Source organism: Elephas maximus, chromosome 1 (genome assembly GCF_024166365.1).
Source record: "Elephas maximus indicus isolate mEleMax1 chromosome 1, mEleMax1 primary haplotype, whole genome shotgun sequence".
NCBI lineage: Eukaryota > Metazoa > Chordata > Mammalia > Proboscidea > Elephantidae > Elephas > Elephas maximus.
The window spans coordinates 209,123,278-209,132,088 of NC_064819.1; the positions used below are offsets into that span (position 1 = coordinate 209,123,278).

The window sequence follows — 8,811 nt, forward strand, 5'->3', positions numbered from 1 at the left end:
CTGTGTCCCAAAGTTTCTGATAGGAAGTGTTTTCGTTCTCATTGGATTCTCTGAATTTCTTTATTCCATCCTTAATGTCTTCTATAATCCAGTCTTTTCTGAGCAGGGTATTGTTCAGTTTCCAAGTGTTTGATTTCTTTTTCCTGCTTTTCCAGTTATTGATTTCCACTTTTATGGCCTTATGGTCAGAGAAGATGCTTTGTAATATTTCAATGTTTTGGATTTTGCTAAGGCTTGCTTTATGACCTAATATGTGGTCTATTCTAGAGAATGTTCCATGTGCACTAGAAAAGAAAGTATAGTTAGTTGCTGTTGGGTGGAGTGTTCTGCATATGTCTACGAGGTCAAGTTGGTTGATTGTGGCATTTGGATCTTCCCTGTCTTTATTGAGCTTCTTTCTGGGTGTCCTGTCCTTCACAGAAAGTGGTGTGTTGAAGTCTCCTACTATTATTGTGGAGCTGTCTATCTCACTTTTCAATGCCCATAGAGTTTGTTTTATGTATCTTGCAGCCCTGTCATTGGGTGCATAAATATTTAATATGGTTATATCTTCTTGGTGTATTGGCCCTTTAATCATTATATAGTGTCCTTCCTTATCCTTTCTGATGGATTTAACTTTAAAGTTTATTTTGTCAGAAGTTAATATTGCCACTCCTGCTCTTTTTTGATTGTTGTTTGCTTGATATATTTTTTTCAGTCCTTCGAGTTTTAGTTTGTTTGTGTCTCTAAGTCTAAGGTATGTCTCTTGTAGGAAGCGTATAGATGGATCTTGGTTTTTAATCCATTCTGTCTCTTTATTGGTGCATTTACTCCACTTACATTCAGTATAATTATGGATAGTATGAATTTAGTGCTATCATTTTGATGTCTTTTTTGTGTGTTGAGAGCTTCTTTTTCCCACTTCATTTTATGTGCTGAGCAGATTTTCTTTATATATTGTCCTTTCCTCATATTTGTTGTTGATTTTGTTTCTGCTGAGTCTGTATTTTTCCCTTGTATTTTATTTTGATGAGTAGGATAGTTTGTCTCCTTTGTGGTTACCTTATTTTTTACCCCTATTTTTCTAAATTTATAACTAACTTTTATTTCTTTGTATCGCTGTATCTTCCTCTCCATATGGCAGGTATATGATTACATTTCTTAGTCCCTCTTTATTATTTTAATGTTGTCTTCTTTTATATAATAACCTCACCGTTACCCTGTGTTGGGCTTTTTTTTTTTTTTTTAATCTTGCTTTTTTTTTTTTTTTGCGATTTCCCTGTCTGGATTGACTTCTGGTTGCTCTGCCCAGTGTTCCAGTCTTGGGTTGATACCTGATATTATTGATTTTCTAGCCAAAGAAATCCCTTTAATATTTCTTGTAGTTTTGGTTTGGTTTTTATGGATTCCCTCAACATGTGTTTATCTGGAAATGTCTTAATTTCACCTTCATATTTAAGAGACAGTTTTGATGGATATATGATTCTTGGCAGGCAATTTTTTTCCTTCAGTTTTTTAAATACGTCATCCCATTGCCTTCTTGCCTGCATGGTTTTTGCCGAGTAGTCCCAGCTTATTCTTATTGGCTCTTCCTTGTAGGGAGACTTTTCTTTTATCCCTCACTGCTCTTATAATTGTCTCTTTATCTTTGGTTTTGACAATCTTGATTATAATATGTCTTGGTGAATTTCGTTTAAGGTCTACCTTATGTGGAGTTCAATGAGCATCTTGGATAGATATCTTCTCATCTTTCACAGTATCAGGGAAGTTTTCTGCCAATAAATCCTCAACAATTTTCTCTGTATTTTCTGTTATCCCTCCCTGTTCTGGTACTCCAATTACTCCTAGGTTATTTCTCTTGATAGAATCCCACATGATTCTTAAGGTTTCTTCATTTTTTTTAATTCTTTTGTCTGATTTTTCTTCAAATATATTAGTGCCAAGTGATTTATCTTCAAGTTCAGAAATTCTAGCTTCTACTTGCTCTGTTCTGCTCCTCTGACTTTCTATTGAGTTATTTAATTCTGTAATTTTATTGTTAATCTTCTGAATTTCTGATTGCTGTCTGTCTATGGATTTTTCCACCTTATTAAACTTTTCATTATGTTCCTGAATAATCTTTCTGATTTCTTCATTTGCTTTATCTGTGTGTTCCTTGGCTTGTTCTGCATATTGCTTCATTTCCTTCCTGATGTCTAGAAGGGTTCTATATATTAAACTTTTGTATTCTGCATCTGGTAATTCCAGGAATGCACGTTCATCCAAAAGATCCCTGGATTCTTTGTTTTGAGAACCTGTTGAGGTGATCATGGTCTGTTTCTTTATGTGACTTGATATTGACTGTTGTCTCCGAGCCATCTATAAGTTATTGTATTAGTTTATGCTTGCTTACAGTGTTGTAGCTGCTTGCTTTGTTTTGTTTTGGTATACCCCTATGGGTTGCTTGAGTGAGCTAGCTTGATTATTTTTGCCTTTAGAGCTCTGGTGTCCTGTCCCCAGCTGGCTAGAGCTGTTATCAGGTATATCAGTCTAGGAGTCCATTTGGTTTTCTTGTATGAATTCAGCTCACGTTTCCAGGTAGCTGAGATCAAGTGTGTGGTACAGGCTCTGTTCTACAGTCTTAGAGGGGCAGGGGTGATTGGCATATATACCCATATCTTATTGCAGCAGGGGGTAACACTCTAAACAAGGCAGGGGGCTGAGAACCGACCCCCAAGTGTCTCTGAGGAAAATGTGTCTCTATTCCCTAGAGTGTGCTGGTGGGTGGGCTCTGCAAATGGACCATGGGTACCCAAAGTTTTTGTTGTAAGGATTGGGAGGTACCAGTTATCCCTGGACCACTGTCGCAGGTGGCTGGGCAACCCAAGTGGGGCCACCAGTCCTTAGGTCCCTGTAGTGGGTAGGTAAGGACCTTGTTTAATAGGCAAAGCAATGTCAAACGTTAAACACCCACCTCTCCATCGCACCGCTGAAAAGGTTGGAGTTTGCCAACAAAGGCCTATTCTCCTGAAATAGGCCCACACAGGTCCATGCAGAAGGGAAAGGTGCTCAAGGTCCATGGACGGTTTATGCCTGGACAGGAGCAGCTTCTGTCCTGAGCTACCCTGGTTAATGGAGCTAGCAAATTATCTTCCCCCCCCCTCAGTTGCAAATTTTTTCCTTCCCCAAGGCCGGGAGGATGGCTCCAGGTGCTCACCAGGGTCTATCTCAGGCCTAGGGATTCAGCCGCTGAAGCTGGCTTGGGCGAGGGTGGGTGGGGGGCGCAGTAAAATATATGCAAGTACTTAGCTTTTGAGGAGAGCCCCATTCTCCTCAGGTTCTGGAGGTGTGAATGGGCTGTGTGGCTGGCTGCTTCTCCCTGAGGAAACTGCGGCCGAACGCTAGGACCAGCCCACAGCTGCCGCTGCCGCCACCACTCCCGGAATGGTGCCTGAGGGCTCCTGGCGATTCAGGCCCGGTAACTTCTCTCCACTTCTGAACAGTCTCTTCCTTCCCCTGCCCCTCAGTTTGTTGTCTGCACTTGCCTTTGATGCTCAGGGCTCCCAGCTTGTCACAAATATACACGTTTCACTTGTTTTTTCGGGTCTTTGTTGTAAAGAGGGCTCGATGGAAGCATCTGTCTATTCTGCCATCTTGGCTCTGCCTCTACAGTTGAAATTTAAAACATATATATAATATATATCTATCTAATATGTATTTAAAGAGAACCCTGTGACAGCAGGAACTTGACGGGGCTGCCTAGTTTTTCTGAGTCTCACAACTTCTCCGCCTTTGATGGGGTGCAGTTTTACCACTTTTCTATCATTTCTTTTAGTGGAAATGTCTTACTATATTATAAAAAAACCTACAAACCAATCAATACAATTCATATTAACAACATTAATTTTATATGATGGATAGTGTTTTGCTGAAACTAAATTGCTACTAGCAACATGAACGTGGTACCGGCTGCTGACCCTTTTGGGTTCCTGGTGTTCTGCAATGTGCTCCGTGAAATGGCTCAATTTCCTCAGCAATTGGCCCATTCAGATGATTGCATAAGTTTCATTCATATGGTCGGCCATGATTTCTTGTAGCCTTCATTGACACTAATGCATCCTTTACTCATTGGCCTGCAATTATGAAAACAATGCCAGCTAGGTACACACATGCTAGTGAAGGCACCAAAATTACAGTTACACGGCGACTATCCAGGTGATCCAGAATAGGCTTTTACTTTTTTAACCGGAGCTTGTAATGAATATATGCACATAATTTTTGAAGAAAACTTGTGACCTTGAAGAATCCCTCACGGCCTGCTAGGCGTCCAATGAACTGGGGTAGGTAAACACCGAAGACAAGTTAATAGAGCTCAGTGTTTTATGGTAAAATGAACCTTAAGAGAATGCGATCTACACTTCCGAGTATTTAAGGTATCATAAGGAATACATTTCTTTTTTGAAAATAACATTTAACTTTTATGCAAATATTAGAATAAAACATTTTTAGAAGTCCAACGATGTTAGAAAACTTATAATAAGAAATAACAGTTTGTTGTTCCCCCCTACCCCCGCCATCTTTGTTATGCTCCCCAGAGGTAATAACTTTTGTCTATTGTAGCTATTTCTTCTGGAATTTGCTTTCTCATTTGTAATTAAAATGCCTCTATGGCTGTCTGTCAACTCATCAATTTTTTTCCCCACGTAAACATTTTTTTTAAATAAAATAAATGAAGAATATTCATGATTTAGATTTTAAATCATATTTACAAATGAGGAAAACTTCTAGGCCCAAGTAGGTAACAACGAAGCTACTACAGCTGGCAGAATCCATGTCCCATATGCATTTTAAACCTAAAGCGTGAGCTGTAAAGTCAGAGAACACCATACACATCACCATCTAGACTAGATACCTGGATCTTGAGAAAGAGCAGAAGACAGGGTGATGTTCATGCAACCATCATCTGGTCCCCTTACCTTCATGGTGCAGAATCAATGGAAAGCTGTTTTACTTTTAGATGAGCTAGAGAGAGGTTGGAGCTCAGGTGGAGAAGTGGTTAAGGGCTCTGCTGCTAACCAAAAGATTGGCAGTTCAAATCCACCAGCCGCTCCTTGGAAACCATATGGAGTAGTTCTACTTTGTTCTGTAGGGTTGCTATGAGTCAGATTTGACTCAATGACAACAGGGTTTAGAGGTAGGTTGTTGATCATTTTAAGTGAAACTTTTGCCCATTGTTAACAGACCAAGGGCATTAGCTAAGAAGGACATTCCACTGATAAACACAAAATAATATTAGAACAGCAAAGAGGAGGTTAAATAGATCATATTTTTCTCTGTCAGAAACTTCCATATCACACCACTGGAGCAGTGGAATAAACTCCACCTCCCAAAGACTTAGCCCATGAGCTTGATGTTGGCATTCACACCAGACAAGACTCCCCAAACTTCTGGTATCATCTGCTGGTCTGTGATATCCAGCTGGCTTTCAAGGGTGTTGGAAGTCTTTATATTATGATCCCCACTATAGATCTCAACACCACAAGCCATTTCCTCAAGCAGGTAAGCCTCCTGATCAACTGAGACATCAGCATCTTATTTGGCGGTGATTTTGTACATAGGGATCATTTTTTGCACCACAGGCTTTACCAGAGGGAAACCCTGTTTCCTGCAATGAGCAATTATTTGGGGCTTTACCAACAGATGAAAACCCTAGAGGAACCAGCCCATCTAGCAGCACTTTGTACCTGGTTGTATCTTTTAGCACCTTGCTGAGTCTCTGTTTTGCTTCATTTAGTAGGTCTGTGATAAGGTCAGGAGCCCTGGGTGGCACAAATCATTTGTACTCAACTATTAACCTAAACATTGGCAGTTTGAAACCACCCAGCAGTGCCACAGAAGAAAGGCCTGGCAATCTGCTTCTTTAAAAGATTACAGTCAAGAAAACCCTATGTAGTAGTTCCACTCTGTAACACATGCGGTTTCCAAGAGTCAAAATCTACTCAATGGTAATGAATTCAGTGATAAGGTCATCGCTCACTATGAGGACTTTGAATCTTGCTTGACTCATCGAATTGAACATCTGAATTTTCTTCTACTGCTAACACTGCTTTTCTTTCTTTTCACAGTGTTCTATAACCTTCGGTCACTGGGTTCGTACAAGATGATTTTCTCAGTGTTGGACTCTTCTGCCTTTGCATCCATTTCTTCTGCTTTCTCATTGGCTTCTTGTTTAATGAAAGTCATCACATAATTAATCTGCTTTTGCACATCATCATCACTGAGAGTCATGGCAAAAGTGATGCTAGGCCAGTGGGCAGTAGGCTTGAGTTTAGGTTTGAAAGGGGTGGTGGAGGAATGGGAGAGGAAAATCAGGCAAATTCATCAACTTTTGATATTTTCTATTTTCTTACTTTAATGATAGATGAAGATTTAATTTTTTCTCCTTTTATTTTCCAAGTAAAATTACATCTAAATTTAAAAAAAAATTTAATCCAGATTCTACGTTTTCGTTATTGAAACAATGTTCACTGCTAACCCAGGTAGGGCGTTGCGATTATAGTTCCACCCTTGTGCAACTTTCTCGTTTCCCTAGAGTTAATGATTGCCTTTTTTTTTTTTTTTTTTTTTACTTTTGCTTAATATTGAGAATACTCTGTCTTCCCAAACTGTTCAAGAGCTCCATAAGTGTCTCTCTACAAAATTATCTTCAGGACCAAACCTGTCAGAGAATTTATATATTCTAGTGTTCTCTTGGAGATATCACCTCCACGTGCATACCCCCAGAGCTCTGACCTCCTTCTCCTGTCTGGCCTGGTGTCTGTCTAGGCCTGCTGCACAGCTGTGGTCTCGGCATTTCCCCTGCTGTCAACCTGGGAATTCCCTTCAACTCTTTCCTGTTTCCTAGTTTCCATTCTTCTCCTTTCTTGGTTTACTTCCTCATTTGATGGAACGTATCCTCCAGTGGCTCCCTGAGAAGCATTTATGGGAGAATTTGAATGTCTGAAAATGTCTTTTTTCTACATTATACTTACTTGATTGATAGTCTGACTGTATATAGACTTTTAGGCTGAAAATCATTTCAATCAAAAAAATGTAAGGCATCGTTTCCTTTTCTGTTTTTAATTATCCTCTTAAAAGTCCAATGTCATTCTTATTCCAAATTCTGAGTATGTGATCTATGTCCTTTTACCTCTCTGGACCTTTTAAAATCTTCTTTTTATTCCTGATGTTCTGAAGTTTCAAAACGATAAAATTTAATGTGGGGCCTTTAATCGTTTATTGTGTTGGAAAATTAGTGGATTTTAAATCTGAAGACTCATGTTTAATCTTCTTTCCCCCTTTATCATACCATAAACATAGCACAGGATTGGGCAACATTTCATTGTGTTATACATAAGGTCATCATGACTCAGAGCTGACTTGATGGTAACTAATAACAACAACCTCTTTATCACAGTTCCTCGTCTTACTCCTTCTCTGTGCTTCTGCCCCTGAGTCCAGGGCCTTTCAGGTCAGCTTCTCCAGAGAATAATCCTCAGTTCCTCCGAAAGAGTGGAGAGAGGGGGTGGGTTACTTGACTATTTGGGGTAGAATTGAGGACCCATGGGTTTAACTGTCCTTTCTCCCTATTTAAAAAAAAAAAAAAAAAAAACTTCAGACAATCCATCTATTTACAGTTTCCTGCCTTACTACCTCTTTCGACAGTATCTCTACTTGCTGAGTCTGAACCTCAAATCCTTAACCTTATCAGGATCTACCAGGGAAATTAGCTTGCTTCTCAATGTAACCTCTTCCCCTGCCACCTAGCTTCCAATCCTGTCAAATGCTTTTTTTTTTGGATCATTTACCATTATGTCTTGTCTTCTAATCCTCATCTATTGTCATTTGGGGTTACAGATACAACTTTTCTGGTTTTTCTGAAGATAAGATTGATTTTTCTGTTTCTCACTCTTCTTGTTATTTGCCAGTGAATTTTCAGAAGAGAAAGCGGTTAGGAAAAATTTTATACTGCCGTTCTGAGAGGAGTCAGGAAGACTGGTTTAACTACTGTAGCTGTCCAGTAATGAAAAAGCTAGCTCAAAAAATAAGGAGTTCTAATATTAGAAATCATCAGAAATATCCAATAGAACCTGGTTCTTCTTCCTTTCAGGGATACTGATGAAGGAATTTCTGCATGGAGAGAATTAAATGGCTCACCTAAGATATCTTTCAAATGTAAAAACCCAAGAGTTTATGAATTCTATTCTTTTCTATAATGGGTTGTAGGGAAATAGAAATCATATAATAATCATGTAATAATTAAGACCATAAGGTTTAAAATCAATCAGTCTCTATAAGAATTTCCGATTCTTACTTGAGCTGTATTTTTGTATCTCCAACATCATTTTCCTATTCTGTAAAATGGGAACTACTTATTTTATGTGGTTTTTATTAGGCTAACACAACACATGTGGTCTAAAATGAACGCATAATCTATAAAAACTAATTCCAATAGCGAGGCATTTAAATTACACCTGTGATATGGGAATTAATATTTTCTACTGTAAAAATGGTGTGACAGGGGTGTCTGACCTCCTCTAACTCACAAGGGTAGGAGGAGAATCAAGATTAATAGCCCAAGGGTGATTCCCATGAAACGGAGGTCAGACATACCTCCTCTCTCCAATCTTTTCACCAATTCTGATACCAGCTCTCCCTCCCATTACACTCTCTACTTCTCTGCTGGGTTTGATAAATCGATGCAATGGCCATGCAGAACTCACACAACAATACTCCCAATTATGGCCTTTATTAGGGAAGTAACAGGTTACAATTCAGGATACGGTTATTTGACCCGAACAGCCTCTTCTCAGC

General features: G+C 39.1%; 1 pseudogene; it reads right to left on the minus strand.

Annotated features, from left to right (window-relative positions):
- Nucleotides 1-5,352: 5,352 nt before the first annotated feature.
- LOC126070262 (V-type proton ATPase subunit E 1-like) lies at nucleotides 5,353-6,246 on the minus strand (annotated as a pseudogene).
- Nucleotides 6,247-8,811: the final 2,565 nt, after the last annotated feature.